A 13,340-nucleotide genomic window follows, 5' to 3' on the forward strand; every position below is an offset into this window, starting at 1 on the left:
TCCCATCTCTTGAAGAATTTTCCACAGTTTGTTGTGATCCACACAGGCAAAGGCTTTGGCGTAGTCAATAGGGCAGAAGTAGATGTCTTTCTGGATTTCTCTTGCTTTTCCTATGATGCAATGGATGTTGATAATTTGATCTCTTGTTCCTCTGCCTTTTGTATATCCAGCTTGATCATATGGAACTTGTCAGTTCACTAACTGTTGAAGCCTCACTTGGAGAATTTTGAGCATTACTTTGTTAGCATGTGTGATGAGTGCAATTGTGGGGTAGTCTGAACATTCTTTGGCATTGCTTTCTTTGGGATTGGAATGAAAACTGACCTTTTCCAGTCCTGTGGCCACTGCTGAGTTTTCCAAATTTGCTGGCTTATTGACTGCAGCACTTTCACAGCATCATCTTTTAAGATTTGAAATAGCTCAGCTGGAATTCCATCACTTCCACTAGTTTTGCCCATTGTGACGTATCCTGAGGGCCACTTGGCTTCATATTCCAGGATGTCTGGCTCTAGGTGAGTGATCACACCCTAATGGTTATCTGGGTCATTAAGATCTGTTTTGTATAGTTCTTCTGTGTATTCTTGCCACCTCTTCTTAATATCTTCTGCTTCTGATAGGTCCATATCTATCTGTCTTTATTGTGCCCATCTTTGCATGAAATGTTTCTTTGGTATCTCTAATTTTCTTGAAGAAATCTCTAGTCTTTCACATTCTATTGTTTTCCTCTATTTCTTTGCACTGATCACTGAAGAAGCCTTTTTTTTTTTTTTTTTAATCTCTCCTTGCTCTTCTTTCGAACTCTGCATTCAGATGGGAATATCTTTCCTTTTTCTCTTTGTCTTCCACTTCTCTTCTTTCTCACCTCTTTTTAAGGCCTCCTCATACAAGCGTTTTGCCTTTTTGCATTCCTTTTTCTTATGGATGGTTTTGATTCGATACATGTAGAGAAGGCTTAACGGGATGGCATGTTGAAATGGAATTTATCACTTCTCCTTTCTGTTGCTGATTTTAATCAAATGTCTAATGGTTCCAAATGTTCCATCATGTTTTTATTTGACATTTTTTGTTGAGTATGGATCAGGATGAGTTTTGAGAGAAAATGCATGTCACACTTAGAAAGGATTTACCTGAAAGAAAGGATAATTTTTTTACAGGCATGTGGACAAATGTTAGGAAATCAACAAAGGTTGGTGAGCCACCCAGGCACCAACCATCACAGGCAGGAATTACTGCCCTTAGCCTGAGACGTCAGTAAGAGAAAATGGTGTGTCTGGTCACTGATGATGAGTGATGTCAAGGGGAAGCTATACAGGAGTTACGGCCCTAGAGGAGTGAAAACATTACAACCGTAGCAAAGCAGGGAAGAAATGGGGGAAAAACACTCTTACTTCTCTCTGCAACTTCACTCTAGGTTTTTGCCAATATGTCCCATCTGACAAACCTAAACAGAAACTGGAAGCCAGGTATCTTGACTGACTTAGTCCACAGAGAAGAACCTCTTAAGGCACACAGTAGCAGAAAAGTAAAGACTGGATGTGGGGAGGTAAACAGAAAAACCAGGACAGTCCACCTCTTTTGTCACTCAAAGCTAAAGAAAGTTTTAGAACTTAATATCATTCACAGTGAGTTTTCTGACATAAACTTAAAAGTGATTATCTCAGATTGTTGGCCCAATAAAAATTATACATCTATAAAATACAATACCCAAACATCTGTGAACACATGCACACAAACACATGTTCTCAGGCACACCTTTAAATAAGATATTATAGTATAAGTAAAAATGGAATTTAAATGCTATTCATAACTAATGTTATGAATTAAATATATTAAAGCATGGAAGAAGTGGGTGAAAGAATTCCTGAGGAAAATGTAAAGATTTAAATGAATTTATTGGAAGGAAATCAGGGGAAAATTAAAATTGTCCTCATTTTTAGATAAGGTGCTATATAATTACTACTGATATTTTTTAGAAAGTTCAGCAATGTTTATCATATATATACATATATATGATGAACTTTAAATTTTAATTTTAACAAAGTAGCTTTTTAACTAGATAAACTAGTAAAAATTTGACATCTGCAATGATCACCTAGAAATAATAAGTAAAAAGTAAAATGCAATTCACAAAAAAATCAATATTAAACACAGGAATTAATCAAAATAGCACCTCTTATTTAAAAAGTTCAGAATGTGAAGAAAGCACCCAGCAGTTAACTTGAGAAAATGAAAAATCCATATTCTTGGATAATTAAATATTTGTATGTATACTATCTCTCAATTTAGTCTATAATTAAAGTGTGATTCCACTAAAACATTTGGTTAGACTTACTGTTTAACTCAGTAAACTTAATATAAAATGTACATCAAAGAACAAAAGTCCAAGAAGAACTCATAAGTTCATTAAACAAAATTAAAGTTTGTAAGAGGGAGTACCTAATCACACAAGAGAGAAAGAAAAAAAAAACTATAGTAAAATAGTGAAACAAAGCAGTATGGATTTCTTATAAGGACTAAAAAATGTTTCAGCGAAGCATTATAAATAACAGAGATACTGACATATATTTGGAAGCATAATATACAATAAAGTTGGCAAAACAATCAATAGGGAGGAGCAAAAATTCTTAAATTCATTTCAGAAAACTCATTTATGTAGTGGAGAATGACAGCCCTGGGTCACTCTGTAACAGCCAATCCAAAAATGGATTACAGATTAATCTATATAAAGGATAAAAATATTGCAATATTAGAAATGTGTAGGAATTCAATGTCTCTGTGATATATAATTGATAGAGACTTCAAAAATAAAAATTTAAAAGCAGAAATCCTAGGGGATGGAAAGATAAAGCAAAATAGATAAAGGATATTACATTTAACAAAAGGAAGTTTGTTCTGTGAGTATAATGCTAATTTAATATTTAAAAATAAAACAACATAATTCATTATTAATGGAACAAAAGAGACAAAAAATGATATTCTTAATAGATTCAGAAAAAACATTTGAGAAATTTCAACAGATATTCATTCTAAACACTCTTGGTAAAGTAGTATTAGAAAGGAGTTTCCCCTATCTGATTAAATCTACAGGTGACAGTTAACAGTGAAACTGAATGGTTCACTCCTTAGGATGAAGACAAATTAAGTCTGTTCTCACCACTTGAATTTTACATTGTACAGAAAGTGCTAATCAGTGCAACAAAGCATGCCAAAGAAAGACATGCATATTATAAAGGAAGAAGTAAGCTGTCCTTATTCACAGATGATATAATTACTTATTTAGACAGTCCTAGGGTATATACCAAAATCCAATAAGAATTTAAATGGGTCTCAGGATACAAAGTCAATATAAACATCAACTGGATTTCTATATTTGTGCAAAGAACTATTGGAAAGTAAACGTTAAAAATGCTATTTACTAAAGCATTAAAAGGAGCAAATAATTAAGGATCAAATTAACAAAATATGTGCAAAGCCAGTACACGAAGAACCATACAACATCAAAAAAATATGTCAAAGAAGACTTTTAAAAATTCTCTCCAGATTTATTTATAGGCTCAACATAATTCTAATCAAAATCTCAGAAAGTTTTTTTTTTCCCCATAAACTGATGTACTGGTTCTATAATTTATGTGCCATACAAAGAATAATAGCTAAAAAACTTAAAAAAAAAAAGAACAAATTTGGAAGACTTACCGTATGTGATTTCAAGTTTATTAAAAAGCTACATTGATCAAGACTTTCCTTTTGCCTAAGGGCTACTATATAGATCAGTGGATCAGTATAGAGTCTGGAAAAAATAAATATGAAACAAAATATTAATATTACCAATGTTGAGAAATGAGATTGTTGACCAAATGGTCCTAGGACAACTGAATATCCTCTGGCAAATAATGGATCTTGACCTTGACTTCACACAATTTATAAGAATTTACTTGAAATGTTTCATAAATTTAAACTTAAAAGCTAAAACTATAAAACTATTGGAAGAAAATATAGGGGCCACCTTTCTGAAGGTGTGATAGGGGAGTAACTACAAGAAAATAAAACCTACAATTGAAAATGTAAAAGTCTATCTTCCTAAAGATAGCATTGAAGTATTCAAAGGCAAGTCACAGATCGGAAGACAATTTGCAAAATGTATCTATAAAAGAAATTTTGTGCAGAATATATGAAGAACAACTCACTAGTTAGAAGAAAATCAATCCAGTAAAGGGCGGTGGGGGTGGGTGGGTGATGGAGTGGATGGGTAACAATTTACATAAACAAAAGAGATAGAAGATAATCATAAGCACATGAAAATACTCTCAGCACCATCAGTCTTCAGGATAATTCAAGTTAAAAATCACAATGAGATGGTAATAGATACTTAGTATATGTGCATGCTTGTGAGTGTGCTACGTCATGAGTGTGAGTGTGCTTCAATCATGCTCGACTCTTTGTGATCCTATGGACTATAGCGTGCCAGATTCCTCTGCCCTAAGGATTCTCCAGGCAAGAATGCTGGAGTGGGTTGCCATGCCCTTCTCCAGGGGATCTTCCTATCCCAGGGATTGAACCTGCATCTCTTGTGGCTCCTGCAGTGGCAGGTGTGTTCTTTACCACTGAGTGCCATCTGAGAAGCCCAGTCCCATCTGAAAAGTCTAACCATATCATATCTTGGCAAGAATCTGGGGAAACTAACACCTCTTACTTTGTCAACAGGAGTTAAAGTGGTGCAACCATTTTGGAAAACATTCTGAGAGCCTCTTATAAAGCTACACATATTACTATATACAAAATCGGGAAAGGAGTACATCAAGGCTGTATATTGTCATCCTGTTTATTTAACATATATGCAGAGTACATCATGTGAAATGCTGGGCTGGATGAAGCACAAGCTGGAATCAAGATTGCCAGGAGAAATACCAACAGCCTCAGATGTGCAGATGCTACCACTTTAAGGGCAGAAAACGAAGAGGAACTAAAGATCCTCTTGATGAAGGTGAAAGAGGAGAGTGAAAAGGGTGGCTTAAAACTCAACATTCAAAAAACGAAGACCATGGCATTTGGTTCCATCACTTCATGGCAAATAGATGCATAAAACGTGGAAACAGTGGCAGATTTTATTTTCCTGGGCCCCAAAATCACTGTGGATGGTGACTGCAGCCATGAAATTAAAAGATGCTTGCTCCTTGGAAGAAAAGCTATGACAAACCTAGACAATGTATTAAGAAGCAGAGACACCACTTTATCAATAAAGGTCTATACAGTCAAAGCTACGTTTTTTTCCAGTAGTCATGTACGGGTGCGAGCTGCTGCTGCTGCTAAGTTGCTTCAGTTGTATCCGACTCTGTGCGACCCCATAGATGGCAGCCCACTAGGCTCCCCATCCCTGGGATTCTCCAGGCAAGAACACTGGAGTGCGTTGCCATTGCCTTCTCCAATGGGTATGAGAGTTGGATCATAAAGGAGGTTGAGTGCCGAAGAACTGATGCTTTCCAAATGTGGCCCTAGAAAAGACTTTTGAGAGTCCCTTTAACTGCAAAGATATAAAACCAGTCAATCCTAAAGGAAATCAGCCCTCAAAATTCATTGAAAGGGCTGATGCTGAAGCTCCAATACTTCGGCCATGTGATGTGAAGAGCCAGCTCTTTGGAAAAGACTCTAATGCTGGGCAAGATTGAAGGCAATGGGAGAACAGGGTGCCAGAGAATGAGATAGTTGGATGGCATCACCGACTCAATGGACATGAGTTTGAGCAAGTTGCAGGAGATGGTGAAGGACAGGGAATCTGGCATGCTTCAGTTCATGGGGTTGCAAAGAGTCTGGCACGACTTTGCAACTGAACAATAAGAACAAAAAATTTACCTGATCCTAATAGAAATAAAAACTTATTTTTAATGAAATAAAACTTTAGTTTATATTAAAACACTAAGTAAACAAAAATATCTATAAAGTATCTCCTTAAAAAAAAGAATAATGTTTATAATAAATGTCACCTGCCCTGGCCCATCCTCCTCAATCCCCTAGTTTTACTCTCCAAAGGTAACCAATTTTAGTTTTTTTGGGGGGTGGCATATTTCTTATAAGCTCCCAGTCTCAAAGAACACACAATTGCCATTTTTATGTATTATTTTTGACCTTATAAACACTCTCCTGCTTTTTGGAGTTAGAAATTTAATTCTTTTATATTACCTTTCTCTAACCTCTCTGTCCTCAAGCCAGGAAGTGGGCTCTCACCAGACACTAAATCTTCTGCTGACTTGATCTTGTATTTTTTAGCCTCCAGTCTATGAGAAATTAATTTCTCATGTTTATAAGCCACCCAGTCCATGGTATTTCCTTGTAGGAGGTTGAATGGACTGAGATACCACTACATCAGTTATTCTATCAATTGCCTTTTTTTTTTTTTTTCCAAATTGCCTTTGCCTTGGTCCTCTTGGTCTATTGGGCTGGGTCTTCTCTAGGCCAGCTTAAAAGGCTGGCCTAGGATATGTCTTAGATGGTCTCTTGGGTGCCACAAGTTTTTGCTTTGTACCCTTATTTTCCTAGAGCTATTATTTTCCTATGGGGTTTTTCTTATGCTAGAGAGACCTTGTGGTGGCAGTGGTGGTTTAGTCACTATATCATGTCTGACTCTCGCGACCCTATAGATTGTAGCCTACAAGGCTCCTCTGTCCATGGGATTTCCCAGGCAACCATGCTAGAAAGTGTTGCCACTTCCTTCTCCAAGAGAAACCTTATATACTAGCATTAGATGTTTTATCTGTTGGGCTATTTAATTTCTCTTGATAACTTTCTTCTAATTTCCCCCAAATGACCTGATACTGAGTCTAAGATTAAGAGTCCCCAAAGGCCAGAGATGAAGGATTTACTCCAAGATTTCAACATCATCACTCTAAGTGTCTTCAGTTATTCACTTCATTTCTGTTGAGAATAATATTCCATTGTTGTGTTTGGGGATACATATTGGGCTGCACTTTTTTTTTGTTAGCCCCATCTTTTACACCTGCTATCTATCATGTGTTCCTCCACTGAGCCTGAAGACCCTCCATGCGGTCCACAGCCCTTTCTGGATTCTTCCAGGTCATGTCAATTTCATTCCTCTCATTTTGTCTGCTAACATGTTCCCATTCACTTTCGTCTTCCCCAAAGTTCTGTGCTCTCTCATGCTTGCTGTTGCCCTTCCTCATCAATGTTATTGGTTTATTCCTTGTCATACCTTGAAGCTTCATTTCAATATTTCAGTGGGGATTTTACAGAAATGAGAAGTGATAACCTACTGGGTATGCAATCTTGTGCCAGAAATCTATAATGTTTTATTATATAGTGAGGCAAGTTCCCCTCAATACTCTTCTTTTTCTAATTTGTCTTGGCTATTATTTTCTATTATTCATTCACATGAAGTTTAGAATCATTTTGTCAAGTTCAAAGAAAAAAAAATCCAATTGGAATTTTAATTGGAAATGCATTAAATTGATTAACTTGGGAATGATTGCTTTTTATTTTTAATTAAATTTCCATGCACTGTGTTTTTAGCATTGCTAATTATAAATTTCTAAATTTATTGCTTTTTTGTCAGAACATGGTCTCTGTGATGTCTCCTTTTTCCAAAGAAGTATAGTGATAAATAAATTGTCCTTAGCATCACCTAGCCCAATACTTCTCAAAATGTAGGGCATTTGACCAGCATCATTAGCAACAGCATCAACTAAGAACCATTGAAAACGCAAATTGTAGGACCCTGAACCAGACGCAATGAATCAGAAGCTCTGTGCATGGGGCTCAGCAAACCCACCAGTGGACTCTGATGCATACTGATCTGATCATCCATGTAACCTTGGGAAAAATACTAAATCTAATATCCTTATATGTAAACTGGAGATATAACTGCTTAAACTCCATAGCATTGCTATTAGGAATAAATGAAACAATATACAGGAAGGCCTTAACATATTTTCTGACATGTTGTGAACATAGAATGTTACTAGAGATCCTCATTAACTATATTAGCATAACTCTATTTCTGTCCAATATAAATCTGAAATTTTCTTTGTCATGAACAATACTGGCAAATGGTCAATGCTTGTTGAAAAAATAAGCATATTCCTCTGTGTGTATGAAATACTTGCTGTCTTTATGAAAGCAGAGATTATAATTTTACACCTTCTGTATACTTATTTAAAAATCTTTATTATTTTGTTTATTGGAAATATAAAACATCCATTTCATAAAATTTTCCTAATACTTTTAGAAATGTTTGCATCTAGAGACATGCAGAAAGAGACTTATTATGAGGGATTGGTTCATGTAATCATGGAGGCAGAGAAGCTCCATGATCTGCCAGCTGTGAACTGGAGGCCCAGAATAGTCAAAAGCAAAGGGATGAGAACAACTGCAGTCATGCCCAAGGGCAAGAGAAGGTAGATGTCCCTGAGCAAGCAAAGAGAAACTCTGTTCTTTCTCTGCTTATGATTCTATTCAGGCCTCCAACAGGTTGGATGATGCTCACTCACATGCATGCAGCGATGGTCTTTACTCATTTACCAATTCAAATGTTAATCTCTTCCAGAAACGCCCACACAGACACACAGAGAAATAATCTTTATCACCTACCTTGGACCCTGTTAATATAAAATTCACCACCACACCATTCAGTTCAGTTCAGTCACTCAGTCATGTCCGACTCTACAACCCCATGGACCGCAGCACGCCAGGCCTCCCTGTCCATCACCAACTTCCAGGGTTTACCCAAACTCATGTCCATTGAGTTGGTGATGCCTTCTAACCATCTCATCCTCTGTTGTCCCCTTCTCCTCTTGCCTTCAATATTTCCCAGCATCAGGGTCTTTTCAAATGAGTCAGCTCTTTGCATCAGGTGGCTAAAATATTGGTGTTTCAGCTTAAGCATCAGACAGTCCAATGAACAACCAGGACTGATTTAATTCACAATGGACTTGTTGGATCTCCTTGCAGTTCAAAGGACTCTTAACAGTCTTCTCCAACACCAGCTCAAAAGCATCAATTCTTTGGTGCTCAGCTTTCTTCATAGTCCAACTCTCACATCCATACATGACCACTGGAAAAACCATAGCATTGACTAGACGGACCTTTGTTGGCAAAGTAATGTCTCTGCTTTTTTTTTTTGTCTCTGTTTTTTAATATGCTGTCTAGGTTGGTCAAAATTTTCCTTCCAATTAATTTCATGACTGCAATCACCATCTACAGTGATTTTGGAGCTCAAAAAAATAAAGTTAGTCACTGTTTCCATTGTTTCCCCATCTATTTGCCATGAAGTGATGGAACTGGATGCCATGATCTTAGTTTTCTGAATGTTGAGCTTTAAGCCAACTTTTTCACTCTCTTCTTTTCCCTTTCATCAAGAGGCTCTTTAGTTCTTCTTCACTTTCTGCCATAAGGGTGGTGAGGTTGTTGATATTTCTCCCAGCAATCTTGATTCCAGCTTGTGCTTCCTCCAGCCCAGCATTTCTCATGATGTACTCTGCATATTAAGTTAAATAAGCAGGGTGACAATATACAGCCTTGATGCACTCCTTTTCCTGTTTGGAACCACTCTGTTGTTCCATGTCCAGTTCTAACTGTTGCTTCCTGACCTGCATATATGTTTCTCAAGAGGTGGATCAGGTGGTCTGGTATTCCCATCTCTTTCAGAATTTTCCACAGTTTATTGTGATCCACACAGTCAAAGGCTTTGGCATAGTCAATAAAGCAGAAATCGATGTTTTTCTGGAACTCTTTTGCTTTTTCAATGATCCAGCAGATGGAACTCTTTTGCTTTTTTGATGATCCAGCAGATGATGGCAATTTGATCTCTGGCTCCTCTGCCTATTCCAAAACCAGCTTGAACATCTGGAAGTTCACTGTTCACGTATTGCTGAAGCCTGGTTTGGAGAATTTTGAGCATTACTTTGCTAGCATGTGAGATGAGTGCAATTGTGTGGTAGTCTGAACATTCTTTGATATTGCCTTTCTTTGGGATTGGAATGAACTAATGTTTTCCAGTCCTGTGGCCACTGCTGAGTTTTCCAAGTTTGCTGGCACATTGAGTGCGGCACTTTCACAACATCATCTTTTAGGATTTGAAACAGCTCAACTGGAATTCCATCACCTCCACTAGCTTTATTTGTAATGATGCTTCCTAAGGCCCACTGGACTTCACATTCCAGGATGTCTGGCTCTAGGTGAGTGATCACACCATCATGATTACCTGGGTCGTGAAGATTTTTTTTTTTTTGTACAGTTCTTCTGTGTATTCTTCTTAATATCTTCTGCTTCTATTAGGTCCATACAACTTTTGTCCTTTATTGTGCCCATCTTTGCATGAAATGTTCCCTTGGTATCTCTCGCTTTCTTGAAGATATCGCCAGTCTTTCCTTTTCTATTGTTTTCCTCTATTCTTTGAACTGATCGCTGAAGAAGGCTTTCTTATCTCTCCTTGCTAATTTTTGGAACTCTGCACTCAAATGGTATATCTTTCTTTTTCTCCTTTGCTTTTCGCTTCTCTTCTTGCCACTTTGCTTTTTTGCATTTCTTTTTCTTGGGGATGGTCTGGATCCCTGTCTCCTGTTCAAAGTCATGAACCTCCGTCCATAGTTCATCAGGCACTCTATCAGATATAGTTCCTTAAATCTATTTGTCACTTCTACTGTATAATCATAAGGGATTCGATTTAGCTCATACCTGAATGGTCTAGTGGTTTTCCCTACTTTCTTCAATTTAAGTCTGAATTTATTTTCTTTTTTACTTTTTCTTTGTTTATTGTCTTTGTAGGTGGTATTATATTTCCACTTTTTTTTTTCCTAAAGCAGGGTACATGCATATCTTGAGAAGACTTAGCAAATGAAAGATACTGTGGACAAGCATAAAGGTCATGTTTCTCAAAAACGTCCTCATTCAAACTGTGTTGTACAGTATACTCTTTGTTCCCTCAGTATTTTGCTTTGCAAATGCAAGTTTGGAAGACAACATAAATTTTATGCCTTTGAAATTGCCTGCTTCCTTTTCCAGTTTGATATTTTTCTTAGTTTTGTAATTACAATAAAAATTGCCAGATGTGTATTCAAATGTGATTCTCTTTTCATCGTTTTTTCCATAAGACCTGTGAACCTTTCAATCTGTATATACTTTCTGTGCTTAGTCACTCAGCTATGTCTGACCCTTTGTGACCCCATGGATTGTAGCTTGCCAGGCTCCTCTGTCCATGGGTTTCTCCAAGCAAGAACACTGGAATGGGTTGTCATTTCCTCCTCCAGGGACTAAACCCAGGTCTAATGCATTGAAGGCAGATTCTTTACTGTCTGGGCCATCAAGGAAGCCTGTATATACTTTCTAGAACTAAAGGAAGACTTACCTTCTAGTATATCTTTAATGTTTTCCTCTGCTTTTATTGTTCTTTTCTCTTTTTTAGAAATACTTTTTATCTGTACATTTCATGTTCATTTTTGGTTCTGAATATGACTTCTGATTTCTTTGTTTTTTTTGGACTTTGATCTTTGCTATCTGTGTTAGTTTCTCAAGTTTGTCCTTCAAATCAGTGATTGAATCTTAGTTATTTAAAGTTGAATCTTTTTTTCATATGTTCCATCAGGCTTTTGAATTTTATTTTTATTTCCTTCTGTATTTTATCAAAGTTTCTTTCCTTTTATTTTCTAGAATTTGCATCTTAGAAGGGGCCAAACATTCTTGTATCCTATTGATAAAAACCAATCTCTTGACTGTATAGGAAATAATTTCCAGAGATTTTCCTTTTTCAGTTTTTTAATATTTTTTTGTGCTTGTGCATCTTTGAATCGGTGGACTTCAGCACATAGAACTAACTACAAATATGTACTATTTCAGGTTTCTCTTGGTTTACTGTAGCCAGTTCTGATCCCAGTTCCTACCTTCCGTCAGACAAGAAGTTACTGCAGATTACTACTACAGGATCTGAGTGTGCTCTTATGCCTATAGTCTTAGTGATATTCCAAATGGAAAGATGAATGAAGGATGGGATTACTAATGTATTCCTTAATGCAGGTTCCTCTGACATTCTCCCTGGAACCACTCTCTTGTGACATGTGAGATCCTGCTTGTGGAGAACCATGTTCCTCATGCCAAAACGTGTAGGCATAAACACTTGAATGTGTTCTAAGAATTTCTGACTTCCAAATGAAGAAAAAAATTGACCGGTGGGAGACTTGAATGCCTGAAAAATCAGTACCTGTGCAGGACAACAGCAATTGCACAGTTCTTTCACTTTTCATCTGAGATTTGCTCCATAAAGGTTAAAATATGAGGCTACTTCCTGTCTTTATACAAGTGATTTTTCTTTCACAATTTAAAGCTTGTCATGCCCAAGGGTGAAGTCTGGGCAGGTTTTTCTGATGTCAACATTTTAAAACAGGAAAGTGGGGTCCAGAGAGGTTAACTAACTTTATCAAGGTCACACAGCTAACAACAGATTTGAGGGAGAGCATCAAGGTCTTTCTATTCATCATGCCTTTCCTTGGCAGAATACCACACTAACTTTCTGAAGACAAGTTTGTTCACTGATAAACCTAAAGAAAACCTGATGATCTGAGGATTCTCCAACAGTACTGAAGAGTATTTGCTTTGCAAGGAATAATGTCTAACATTCCCATCTTGAATCTTCTATAAAATAGCAGCATGATTCAATTAATGCTCACCCACATCATTTTTCAACTGAAACTTCATTGCAGTGCATTTTTACCTTCTCCTGATGCTTTCCTGATAGCACTGGCTCATGTAATTTTATCTTATTCTGACCTCCTTTGATCCTCATTATACTCCCCTGCATCCTTTGGGTTTTTTCTTGAACATTTTTTCCCCAGATGGTACCCAACATTTTTGCTGCAGAAACCACGTATTATTCCATTTTTCTCCCATGCCACCTAGCATAAAAGTAGGCCCACAGGAAGTGTTTACACAGTAGCCTAGCCTAGGGTACAATTCTAACATAGCATGTTCCTCTGGAGACTACTTACAGGGAAATTAAAATTTAATTAATTATCTAATAGTATCTGCATTTTTCTTAAGTTGGCTCAAAATAGCTTTTATTTACCTTCTTTTGTTTCCTCGCTTACATAGGCAATTTTTTCATGGATATTAAGATGTCTTCTTGTTCAGTAAACATTTCATAAGGGTGTCCTATGTGCCGGGCATTATGCAACTCTATTAGAAAAAAAAAAAAAGAATAGGATACAGTCTCTGATGCAAACATTCACTATCTGTAGAACAAAACAGACATGTATGTAAATAATCACAGCCCAATTTGGGAAGTGCTCCAATAAAGTTATACAGAGGAGGAGAAGAGATCAAGTAAAATCACTTGCCAGCATGTC

The 13,340-nt window shown here is 36.8% G+C and overlaps 1 long non-coding RNA gene across 1 annotated transcript in view; it reads right to left on the reverse strand.

The window, feature by feature from the left end:
* Positions 1–3,697: 3,697 nt before the first annotated feature.
* The window catches only part of LOC110138678 (uncharacterized), a 44,902-nt gene continuing 35,259 nt past the window's right edge, over positions 3,698–13,340 (reverse strand). The window contains exons 2-3 of the long non-coding RNA XR_002314263.2: positions 13,061–13,170; positions 3,698–3,787 (exon numbers count right to left, since the gene is read on the reverse strand). This is a non-coding gene — a long non-coding RNA (uncharacterized lncRNA). The remainder of the gene's footprint in view (positions 3,788–13,060; positions 13,171–13,340) is intronic.

This window comes from Odocoileus virginianus, chromosome 22, assembly GCF_023699985.2.
Source record: "Odocoileus virginianus isolate 20LAN1187 ecotype Illinois chromosome 22, Ovbor_1.2, whole genome shotgun sequence".
Taxonomy (NCBI): domain Eukaryota; kingdom Metazoa; phylum Chordata; class Mammalia; order Artiodactyla; family Cervidae; genus Odocoileus; species Odocoileus virginianus.